Genomic DNA, 13,385 nt, shown 5'->3' with positions numbered 1-13,385 from the left:
TATAAAAAACTAGAGAACACCATAAAAAATTATACCTACATGCTAAGCAGCAAATTCATAGTCTATAAGTACATGAAGAGACAAGTTATCATAGTATATCTTATGACTGTGTTGCTGCTAATGTAGAGAGATAGAGATATTTATTAAGAGATGTTTTATGTATATTTTTGGTTTAAAAAGGGAAAGATCAAATAATGTAGGTGATTTAAACATGAGCAATTAATATTTTTCTTCGCTTAGTACTTTTTTTTGCCAGATTATAAATTGTAATTATTTCCAACCAGTAAAATGGAGAAATGGTATAAAGATTATTCTCTGTGAGTAAAACTACTTAAAAATAGTACCAAAACTTCCATTCGTGTCCAAATGTTTATTTCTGACAAAAAACTGCTTATTTTGAACCATTTCTGTTGATATGATTTTTTATAATAAATATTTTGTGATTTTTTTGCACATTACTTGATATGCTTCACATTTTCTCTTCTGTGTAAAATATAGAACTGAGAAAGACTCAAATCTCTGCTGCCTCCTCTGCAAAGACTTTTGATTTCTCCCAGCACATGTTCCATCTACCTATTTTACCACCTATATTCTGAAAGAATAAATTTCTAACTTCTAAACTTTGTTGATATTTTAGCTATTTTTTAATTTTTAAGCTTATATCATTTCTATAATAAATACAGTGCTTTCAGTAAAGAATGGCTATTATTATGCACCTGGTTCATTTACAGGAGTTTTGTTTTGTTCTTTGGTTTTATTTACAGTGAAGTTAAAAAACGTTAGTGTTGAAACAAAACACAAAGAAAAGACCATCAACTCCAATTTGAAATCAAATTAAATCAAGATTGTATTGTGTACATAAAAGCTGGCCAGAACTGTCTCTAACAAAACTCCATGCTAGAGATCACCCCCTGATCTTCAGGAAGAAGTTTTTACAGCACAAAATGTTACAAAGAAGGTGGGTGTCTTGGGTACTATACAGCTAATAAGATTTTGACAAGCATAAAACAAAGGCAGATAGCAGGTTAAGGATCTACATGTCTCAACATTTCAAAGTAGGTAATAAATTCAACTCCAGACATTAGAATATAGGAGCTGCCACTGAGATTTAGAGAGAGTTGTTATTTGATCAGTCAGGGCCAGGATTTATGAGTCACCAGTAAGGTTTTAGAGACGGTTGTTATCTGGTCAGGGATAGCCAGGCATAGGTGAATTCAAATCACAGGTAGAAATTCCAAACAAGTTTAAAACACCAAAATATTGTCATACCAAAGAGAAATTTTAGTTTTCTTACAGAAAATAAACATAAACGTTTTATAGCTTTTTGACAAGTTGTCTCCCAATCTTATACTGGAATTAGGCTGGGTTCATGATTAATACCGTTCAGAGTCAAAAGATTGGTTTAAAATCCCAGGCCTTCTAAATAGTTTTTATATTATGTCATTGAAATATTCATACCAATGGTGACCACACCAGGTGAAAAGGTTAATAATTGAAAAATAATTTTCTATACAATTGTAAATATAAAATTGGTTTCATTTTTTCTTTAAAAGTTCTTTAGCACAGTTCATGTTACCAACATTTATTGTATATTTTCTATCTAGTTTTAATATTAAGGCTTTCATTTACTTTTGTTTGATAGGGAAACTATGTTAAATTTGATTTCTTTAAAGGGTCAGTTTCAAGATTCGATTAGATGTTCCAACAGAGGTTGGCATGAAGCACTTGTGATATGTTTAAGGCAGACCTCTCTAAGACTACAGCTGCTTGTTCATGTAATTGCTTTTGTTTTCCTAAAATAAGTAAAATTTTGTATGGTAAAACAATAAATTTATCAAAAAAGTAAGACACAAATTGAATTTTGAAGTGTGCTGGGAGCTGTGGTAATGCTGGCATATCTTTGCTGATGGTGTCACCAATGATGCAATTTTTCCAAGGAACTGTCAATTGCCTTGGTTTCGTGGCATTTCTGTATCCTCCTCCCTTCTGCTAGTGATGGTCTAAAATTTGGGGGCCAATGGCTATATGCTGGACCGGTAGTCAGTGACGGGTATGATCCAATTGCAGTGGTATCAACCTAAGACAGGAGGCTGACGCCTAAAGGTCAGTTGCCTAAAGGTCAGTTTTCCGATGACGGGTAAGAGCCATATGTTGAATTGGACAACCTACTAGGCACGTTCCTTAAGCCACATTAACCTCACTCCCCCACTGGCACCAAGGCCAAATTTGGGGGCCAACAGAGGTGAGGAAAAGAACCTCACTCCCCCACTGGTGCATAGACCTATCCACAAGTATGGCTGTATGCTGGACCGGTAGTCAGTGACGGGTATGGTCCAGTTGCAGTGGTATCAACCTAAGACAGGAAGCTGACGCCTAAAGGTCAGTTTTCCAATGACGGGTAAGAGCCATATGTTGAACTGGACAACCTACCAGGCAAGGTCCTTAAGCCACATTACTTGTTGTTTAATTAATCAGAAGGGGGGAGATGCTGGGAGCCATCAGCCAAGTAGGTATGACAATTTCCTTCCCAGCTACTCCCATGCTGTCTAGTGGAAGGACTTCTGAAAGGTGACCTTGCTCAAGGACCAGGGCGGATCCCTGTTCCCCTTTAGAATAGGGCGGTTTAGCATAATAGGAGATTAGGGTGTTCCCCCTTTAGAATAGGGCGTATCCTGCTGCTGAGTTCCTCTTGAGTTCTTAGGGTCAGACAGTATATTTTGGGAGATTGGGAGACAGAAGCCGAGGGAGTAGTGGATTTGGGTAGAGAGTGGATTTGGGCAGAGAGTGGATTTGGGCAGAGAGTGGATTTTGGGCAGAGAACGTGGATTCCCCCAGAACGTGTTTGTAGACGGCTGGTGTGAGTTCGGGAATAAAGAATTGCTGTTTGAATCTACAAGCTGTGTGGAGACTCGTGATTTGTACCCAGCCAGACTGCGGCAGAAGTGGAAATATATATCTCACAGTCATACTTTGTTTGACTCACATACAGACAATATGTTACAAAACAAATATTTTGCAAAGTTCTGGTAAATGATATATAAAAAAATTTTAAAATTCAATGATAAAGAGGCATAACCCATTTCCTAGAGGTGCACAAAAGATTAGAAAATGGTTCATAAAAGAAAATGTACAAAATATCATTAAGAACAAAAAAGAAACCAGTCTTCAGATAAATGCAAATTAAAATCTGAATGACATATTGTTAAATATTTATTAGACTGGTTAAAATACAAAAGGCTAATAGGCCCTCATGTAAGCAAGATTGCAGAGCAACTGGAAATCCTCTGTGATATTACTAAGTATATATAATGGACCCGACATTTTGAAAAATAAACCTTTATTTTCCATTTTTGTTTCTGAAATTGAACATAGACACCAAATGTGAGTCCCAAAACCTCCACTCTTAAGTTTTACCCAAAAGAAGTGAAGACATACATCACAAAAGTAGCATTTAGTAACATTTTATTCTTAATACCTAATATTTGTAGTTTGGAGTCTACAAATAGAAATTTAAATACACTCTGGCCAATTTACCTATATATTGAATAGCATTTAGTAGAGTCCTTCAATGCCTTACTGTTAGATGTACTATGAATTAATAATAAAACAAGATAACTAAAGTTTATTTAAATAAAAATTCATAAACTCTGTGTTTTATATAAAATTCTAGCACAGACTATCAGCAGTTGGGAAAATACAAAAATAGTGATTGCTTCTGGACTGATGGAGTTGAAATTGACTATTGTAAGAAATTTGTGGGTTTTGTATGCTTATAAAGCATAAAAATACAATTATGGGAGAGGGTCTCAATAAAAAAAAAACACAACAACAACAACAACAAAAAAACCACTTTTTCAGTGTGTGTGGTGGTTCAAGCCTGTAATTCTAGCAGCTTGGGTGAATGAGGCAGGAGGATCACATATTTGAAACCAGACTCATCAACTTAGTAAAGTTGTAAGCAACCCTAGAGGGTCCATGTTAAAAAACAAACAAACAAACAAATAAAAAAAGCTGGGGATGTGGCTTCAAGGTTAAGCATGACCTTGAGTTAAATTCCTAGTTAAAGAAAGAAAGAAAGAAAGAAAGAAAGAAAGAAAGAAAGAAAGAAAGAGAAAAGAAGAAGAAAAGAAAAAGAAAAAAATAACACCCCTCACAGCCCGAAACTGACCTGGGAATTATGACAAAGAGCCATCATCCAAAAGATGAGAATTTCAAGTGAACTCATGAGGAAAAAAAGAGAGTCAGAGAAAGTATCTCTGGAAATTATTTGCCCAGGTAATATAGCTAGTAGTATGGCAGATACTATAAAAATCTGAAGGGTGGTATCACCTTTAGGTCTCTTAACCACAGTCTCTTTTAATTGGACATTAGATCCTAGGTGCCCAAAGCAGGTGGGATGTGAATGGTGAGAATTTTTCAACTTTCATCTATATTTTAAAAATAATTAGTGGTAAATAAGTTTGGATTTGGCATTCATGAGTTTTTGAACTATGGTATTCAATCTGTAGTGAAGGTGTAATTTAGGTGCAAACACATGGAGCAACCACGAAGTTATGTGATGCTACACAAGAACAGGAAAAATTAAAAATCAGAACAAGGAAGAGACCTGCTAAGCAGGGTGACAAAGGCCTGCTGGAATGCTGGCAGTTATTTTGCAAGATTCTAGGGTCCTTGGATGATAGGACATGACACACCACAGGGACATGTGAGTTAGAGCCTCAAGGGAGAGAAGGTGCCCAGCAGGGACACACAGGGCTGCACCCACAGGCTGGGACATAGAAATCTGGGGTACTAGTGGCAGCTTATGTATGCACAGTGGAGTGGGATTAGCTGAATTTGAAGGGCTCCCTGTGGATTGACATTTTGATCATTTTCTTGGGCTCATGAATATGGATAAGTGCTGTCCAGGGTGGCAGGGTCTCTGGCCCTGGAAATCCCATGGAGCCCCTTCCTGGACTTCCTGGCCTCCTCATCCAGGACTGCCCCCCTTGGTTAGCTTTCTATGTTATCACCAGGGCCCTTGCCATTCCACTTCTCTCTCTAGAACTTTCCTGTCCCCACTTATCACAAAGACTGCTGACTCACTCCCTCTGGATTTTGCTTGGACATGAGCTTTTCAACAGTCTGGAGCTTCCCCCTCTCATCCCTGTCTCCAACAGACAATATCTGTGCCCCCACATTGTGCCCATTGCCCTTTACCTTTCCTGATCTACTCAATATTTACTTTTCTCTCTCTCCTCTCTCAAAATTATAAGCTCCATTTACATTCTATCCCCAATGCCTAGAACAAAGATGCTCAATAAATGTTTGTTCAGACAAATCCTGAATCAACATCTGCCACAGGAACTCAGCATACACCACCCAATTTCAAAGACCCTTTCTCTTCCTAAACCTGTTTCTGAAGAGCTGAGAGGTGAGGCCATGTTTCCAACAGAAACTGTAATGTGTATGTGGAATCTCATCATGCCTCCCAAAGAATCCACTTTCCACTCTCCTCTCACTGGTGCAAAAGATCACATGACCAAGTCTGAGGGCATCAGAATCTAGGCTGGACTCTGCCCAATGGAAAAGATAAAATAATCTAATTTATGTCAGCTGCTAACATTCATTATCATCACATGGTCATTTTCCTCTTCATGACATCATTTCCATCAACATTATGTCACTATCATTGGCATAACCATTGCTGTCATCACCATCATAATCATTGTCATCATTATTGCCACTGCCATCATCATCATCACCACCACCACCACCATAATCACCACCACCACCACTACCATTATCACCACCATCATTATCATCACCATCATCACCATCAACATTATTGTCATCACCACCATTACCATAGTCAGAATCACCAGAATCTCTGAGGAGAGACAACAATTCATAGAGTCAGCCCCTTCCATCAAGCTCATAAGCAAAGGTGGGACAAGAAATTTTCATGGTTAAGAATCTAGTGATGATGTGGTTTTGTACATCCAGGAAAGATGGGTGTGAAGTTCATGTTTGAGCACATGAGGGCCTGGTGAGCACATCATGATAAAGCCTGAGATTGACCTGCTGTGCACACTGAGGCAAGTATCTTTGTCCCATGAAAATCAATCAGCCTGAGGAAGATAAATGCACATTATGGGTAAAATACAAATGTGAGATTGTGAAGAGCAGAGCAGTAACAAATTTAGTGTCAGGCAGTAAACTTCACTCTGTTATTCACTCCAGTTTGAAGAAAAACATAACATAATTAACAAGGTTGCATGTTTCCTAAGAGTGTTTTTAACATGATATCCTGGAATAATGGCTGTCATCTCTATTTCAAAACTTACTGGGTAATCCACATGAACCTTCATTGTTTCATGGGGAAAGAAATCCATCAGTTTGTTAAAGCTAACAAGGGCCATCAATTTTACTTATTATTTGTAGTTTCTCAACTAGTTTTTTTTCTTTGGTCTTTTTGGTGGCTCACATTTTCTAATGGGGATGAGTTATTGCCCCACAGGTAGCTGTCTTGGATTAGATGCCCAGTAGTGAGTCAAAGTGATGGTCAGGAGAAAGAATAATGGGACATCAGATGTCTGTGGACCAAACACAGAATTAGACTCACTGTACACAACAGAGGTGCTCCTCAAAGATGCTGCCTGGAGAATCCTCTGAATGGGTCATGGTTTGGAAAAGATCACTTTGTCTTTTAAGTTTCTGTCCTTCATTTCTCTTTGGCCTCCAGTGGGCAGAGGCCCCTGCCAAGTGATAGTGAAGTTCATACTTTCCCTGGCTATTAGGAAGATGGCTTTGCCCCCCACCACCAAATTCTGCAGGAAGAGACGTCACATGAAATGTTTTGTGAGACTGCCATATGTCACTCCACCCTCTTATAGATTCGGCAATAAGTAGGCTTTCCCAAAACCAAGGAGAAACATGGTGACAGGGTGACACAGGAGAAAGAGAATGGGCTCCATAGGATTCATGGCTCAAATCACAGCTCTCTTTTCACATGGCCTCTGCATTTTGTTTTACTGTCCATGCCTCAATCTCCTCAAACTAAAATGAGAAGAGGATCCATCAGCCAGGATGATGCAGTTGACACTGGCAGGGCAGTTTTTCCATGAAAATTACCTTGGTGTTCAGATGTTCAAAACTGGATATGACTGCCTAGGTGTGCCAGTGAGACACAGATCATGTGAAGTTGAGTGCAGTTTTGCCACATGGAATTGGTCCAAGGCTCCTCAGCATTGAGGGCCTGGGTCTCAAGCATTTGGTGAGCCAGGATTCCACCATTGGTGAGTGGACTAAACCTCACTTCTTAATGACCTGAGTACAGGACCACAAAGCACCAGCTCCCTCCCCCCACACACACACACTGCCTGATCTCAGCAGCAGCTGTGAAGTCACATTTGTTCTTTCCATAAAGAAATGGAGACACGAGTCCAAGAGGTCAGGCCCCCCCTCCCACACGTAGCACTGTTTAAGGACCAAATCCAGATTGATAGTCACACTTCTTATCCACAATACATGGAACCTCAAAGATGCCTCCTTCATCTTTTCCAGGTAAATTCAGGCAAGAGCACTGGTCTTGTGATCCTCTCAGCAGGTCTCTGACCACTGAGTTCCCAAACAGAGCCTTCCTCCACTCCAAGTGAACTTTGCCCAAGGTGATATTTTCAGGAAATACCAACAGCATTCCTTCTTCTGACTCTGGGCAGACAGTGCCAGCCTCACAAGTACCAAAGGTCCCATGCCCAGAAGGGCCTCCAGTTGTTCTGCTGTGCTGTGCTCACCATTTTGAAATCCTCAACAATTTCCTCCTTGAACCTGTGTTCTGAAAGTGCAGCCTAGTGGAACAAAGGCATCCACAAGCACAGAGTGCCTGCATCAGGCATGGCCATCCTTCCTCACCTTCCCAGTTACCTGAAGAGCCTGCAACACACCAGTAGCACATGAGGCTAGGGCTGCCAGAATTCCTTGTCAGTCAGCAGGAGGAATAGTGAGTACTGCAGGTGCATCATAACGAGGCTGGGAAGACAAGCTGCCTCAACAAGTTGCTCAGCACCTAACCACAGCTTGCTTTGAATGAAAAAAAAGAGCAGCAGCATTCTAAGAAATATGACTGACCAAAGAGCTGCCTAGTGGATTCCTGCCTCCTGTTACTAATCAGCATACCGAAAATCTTTCACTGTACCAAACTAGCTCATGTAACTGCTCCAAGTACACCTTTTCCTTTGACCTTTACTCTATATAAACATGACTGTAAAAGAAAATTACTATTGGATAGAAAATTGAAGAAATTGGTCTCCCTGGATTGCACAGTTGTCTGTTTACTAGCTTCAAATGAAGTCTGAATATTTAGCTAAACTACCAGTACTGAAGTCTCAGTCACTGAATACTGAAAACATTACTTTTGCAAGTTGCCCTAAAGCAATTCTATAATTCAAATAAATATTTACTGTACATGTGCACTCTGTATGGTACTGTTGAAAGTGCTGGATTTCATGCAGAATATGGACAGTACCAAATTACAAAGTTATTCCGTGTCTTCATTTGGAATAATTTGTAAAGTTTAGCAACACTTAAATCACATGATGAAAGAATAGCAATGGAAACATGCCACAGCCTAGAACACCAACTCTTCTAATTAAAGGTTAAAATATTAAATTTCAATGATAACATGACCGGAGAACTGTATCCTAACAGCTTAGAATTCCAAAATGACAAGTATCTCTCATATCTTAAGTGAACTCAGAAAAAAGATTAAAAATTATCCCACACACAGCAAGTCTGGAGTCTACCAGCTCTAAGAGGTCATTCTGGCTTAGAAATATAAAAGGATGTGAAGACTGACCCCAAATGACTTTTTTTTAATACCAATAACAAACAGGAAATTTTAAGTAAATATTCTAACAGCTGGTATTAAATATAACACTCTAACAGCATATTCTTCATTACTGAACTCAGCTAATTGGACCAAGACTGGAAATTACTATATCTTATAGAAGACAAAACCTTAATTATTCATCATAAATATAACCATCCATAGCTCTGCCACAATATTCAAGACATTTTACAGCTTAGTAAGGATATCCCTTTGAAAACCATCCACTATCTTTTTCCCTTGCAATGATACTACCCTTTAAGGTGGTTTCTCTAAAAGAACCCAAAACCTGCTACATTTGTGTACAATGAATTGAAGCATTTTCTACTCTCATGTATAACTGATTAGAACTAGTGAACATTTTTTTTAAAAAAGAACCCAACAAACTCATGCCATGTCCACCAAAATCTATAAAAATCACTTGTCAGTGATTACTGTGGATGGCATGTGCTTCGAATTCCCTTAGAAAGTTACTCTTCTAATTTTTTTCAGGTTCTTCACAATTGTCATGTTTTGTGTTCTCAAAGGTACAATTTTGCTAAACCATAAGCTTTTAGTGAATTTTAACTGACATGATTACTCTGTACGTGTTCCAAACACATCATACACAGATTCGTATCTACATTAAACACTACTAATCCTGAGTGTTCAGTAACCATGGAATCTAGACCATGAGCTCTGCAAGCACAATATCCAAGTATTCTCATCTTCACTGAGAAGTAGTATCCACTAAACAAAAGATGAAACCAACCATTGTATTCAGTTATTTCATCTTTTATTTATTGATTTTTGGAGTTTTACAAATGAAAATGGCATTCTTTTGGTAAATTGGTGAAAAATGCACAGAAATTTAACTGCTTATAGTTAAAATTATGAAAATTTACATCTCACCTCTGATACTGATTTTAATTAAAATTATGAAATAACACCTGCTACATCTTGAGTTCCATTGAATCTAAGAGCCAATTTGTGGTTCCTTCTGATATGTCTGCTGTCAATTAGTGCCCTCCTGTTGCATTATACTTTGAAGAAAAACAGTGTTGTGTGGAGTAAGATGTACTTGTAATTTGAAATGTTCTTGGCACTGTGTTTACCAGTTGATATGCAGCAACTCTGCTCATCCTCACAACAATGCTATGATAGAGAATATTATAGAGAGGTAGAGTGTCACTGACCTTAATATACTTGTCCAGGGTCACTGAGCTACTTCCCATTAATAACAGCACAGAGTATATCTTGAATCTTTTATCAAGAGAGCCCCAAATAGGACCACACCTGCAAGAGAATATGGATTCATCCCACCATGAGTACCTCCCATTTAATCTCAGCAAATTTATTTTTCACGAATTCACCTTAATCAGACCATCTGCCTTGGCATGGAGGAGAAACAACATAGTGGCAGAGCTGGTGTGGGCAACAATTTAACTTTCAAGTTTTGGCATTCAGCTAGCCTTCATTGTCATATCTTGCAAAGCTAGGAAAGATCAAGGTATCTTTAGTAAAATGACATCTATGGAATGGCCTTACCAGCAATGCTATTTTCAATCCTGACCATGTTTAAAGTGACTTTAAATATTAAAAACAATTCTGATCTTAAATGTAGCAGTGTTTATCACATAAACAAATGATTCATGTCATGTTATAACACATAAGATATATAAATGAGTAATTTATCCTTCATTCCCCCCAAAATGACTTTGTATTTCATTAATGAAAACAGAACAATGAGTTGTCTGTGGAACTGAGTATCAAACCCTAGGCCTCCACATGAGAGGCAAGCCACATGCCCAGGCCAAAATGCTGGTGTTTGAATGATGCTGTTGGAGTAACACTGTAGTTCCAGGCCAGCCTTCCATTGTCCTCTGACCAAAATTCCTATTTAACTGCTACACACACTGATGTTTCATGGATTACATCCAGAAAAGAAGTTTACAGAAACCATATAACTTCCACCCTTTTAGAATTGCTGTACACTATATTGTACTCTTTGAGATGCAGAAAGAAATTTCAATTCAGACTTCACTAACATAGGAGCAAGAACAGTTAAACAGCATCTACTGTTCTTTGTCCATTAAAAAAGATTGCTCAGCCAGGTTGGTGTCACACACCTATAATTCCAGAGGCTTGTAAATATGAAGTAGGAGGATTGCAAGTTCAAACCCAGCCTTAGCAATTTAGTGAGGCTTTAAGCAACTTAAGTGAACTCTGTCTCAAAAAAGAAAAAGAAAAAAATAGTTGTGGATGTGGCTCAGTGATTGAGCACCCTGAGCTCAATTCCTGGTACAAATAAAGTCAGAAAACATAAAAACAGAATAAGCTACACTGTATAAAATAAATTATAATTACTTTATCTAAGAGCTAATAAAGGTACCTCTAAAAATCCATGCTAGTCTCTGGAATGTCATAGCAAAGAAATTAACCAATCCCTAGAGAGGCTTCTATTAGTGAATGAAGTCAAGTGAACTGTCACAGAAACATAACATCTTGACAGTCACATCCCAAACTAAGCTGGTCTAAAAGTGAACTCTGTTTACTTCCTGCATTCTAGTCTACTCACTTGTGAACCTTGTTCTTGCACAGAAATGCTGTCATCATGGTCTACCCAGGCCACAAACTTCTGAGGCATTCCCAACCTTCCCCTTTAGATCTTAACATCTGCCCAAGCCAACTTGAATAACCAAAGAGGAATAGATGGCTCTGCTCCAGAATCCTTCCCTGCTTTTGGGAATGCTAGTGATAAGGGCACGGATCTCCCAGCAAAGCTTCTGCCTGAGCAGGGGGCACAAAACCCAAGGCTAAGAGTGCTCTTGGGGTCTGAGTTTGTGGCTCAGTGGTAAGCAATGGCCTAGCATGTGTGAGGCACCAGGTTTGATTCTCAGCACCACATAAATATAAATAAAATAAAGTTCATCAACTAAAAAAATTATAAATTAAAAAAAAAAAAGAGTGCTCTTGGAATTTTAAAAAACACAGCTGGAAAGAGACCCTTTTTTCTCCAGGTTATGTAGTGCCTATGGTAAGTATATACTCATATTTCTTCCAAGGTGGAATTCTGTGTGGGATTTTAACAAACTTATGTCCAAAGTTTAATTAGATTTTCTAACAGTTTTTAGTTTCTACTCTTATCTGTTCTTTTAATATTAAATCTCCTGAAATCCTTTTACATATTAATAATAGGTTATAAATTAAGAGTGAATATCTATTGAAGTTCTGCTAATTTCTTTAAAATATTTATATTTTTATTAATTTGCATTATAATAGGGCATTTTTACAGATTGTGAATTAAAAGTAGTTTTGTACAGCAAGACTAATGTCAAATTTAATTCTAATAGTGCTGATTGGGGGGACCCTCTGATACATTATTAAAAAACATAAAATATTTTGTCAAATTTTATTTTACACAGGTGTAGCTGCTGCTAAAGATCATAATATAGGAACAACAAATCTCCATATTGCAGTTTCTGATGTTGTAAATATCCTAGTCTATATTGGAATAGCAAAAAAAAAAAAAAAAGGCATTCTCTCAAAAGCAGGTAAAGGAACTACGAGTAGTGGTATTGCAGTTGAATACACCATATACACTAGTCTCATGCAGAATGTCAGCCTCCCAGTTAACAGAGGCTCCAGAAAAAATTCCAATGTATATGAGAATATTTTGAACTTTATTACTTGAAGATTAATTTTCCTATTATATAAAAGAAATTTTAATTTTAAAAGGTTCTTTTGTTTTGCTCCTTTCCTCTTATTAAATAATGTGTTTATGAAAATATATTGTTCAATACATGTTTATGTTTAAGAATAGAAACTAGGTTTTGGGACTTTTAATGTTTTAATGTTCTTAGGTTTTTTATTGGTTTTTGATTGATTGAACCCATGGCCTCAAGCATGATAGGCAATCATTCTATCACTGCGCTTCACCCCCAGCATCTGTCTTCTTCCTTTTTACTTTCCCAGTATCAAAAGAAAAAAGGGGCTTTTCCTCCTTAAATAAAAGTGGCATTTCTGTCTAGTATATTGGTTTTAGTTTCCATGCTCAGGATTTTTCTCTAAAACTTTGGTCCATCATCACCTATTTCCTCCTTTATAAATATATAGTCATAGGTCTTTAACCTTTACCACTCTACTGGTTTCTTGAATAGGAGCTTAATCTAGGGGCTGGGGGTATCACCCAGTGGTAGAGTGCTTGCTTAGCAGAAGTGAGGTCTTGGGTTCAATCCCCAACCATGCAAAAAACAAAAACAAAAAAGTATGCCCCCTTTGAATCTATTACTCTAGCACTCTTAAACAGATTTTTTTCCTGTCGATGTCACATTTCAACCTATAATTCCTGGGTGAAATTATTGTTGCAGTTGCTTTGATTGACATACATTTGGGTAGTAATTCAGGGATTTCACTCTGGTTTGTTTATTATTCTCTGCCCTCAGTAATAAGTTACACTGTTAATTGCTATCTTTTCAAATACTTTTTGCTTTTGCTTCTGACACCACTTAATTTTGACACCTTATGGACAGACTGTTAT

This window comes from Callospermophilus lateralis, unplaced genomic scaffold (assembly GCF_048772815.1).
Source record: "Callospermophilus lateralis isolate mCalLat2 unplaced genomic scaffold, mCalLat2.hap1 Scaffold_169, whole genome shotgun sequence".
NCBI lineage: Eukaryota > Metazoa > Chordata > Mammalia > Rodentia > Sciuridae > Callospermophilus > Callospermophilus lateralis.
The sequence above is the reverse complement of the archived record's forward strand: the minus strand, read 5'-3'. Positions refer to the sequence as shown.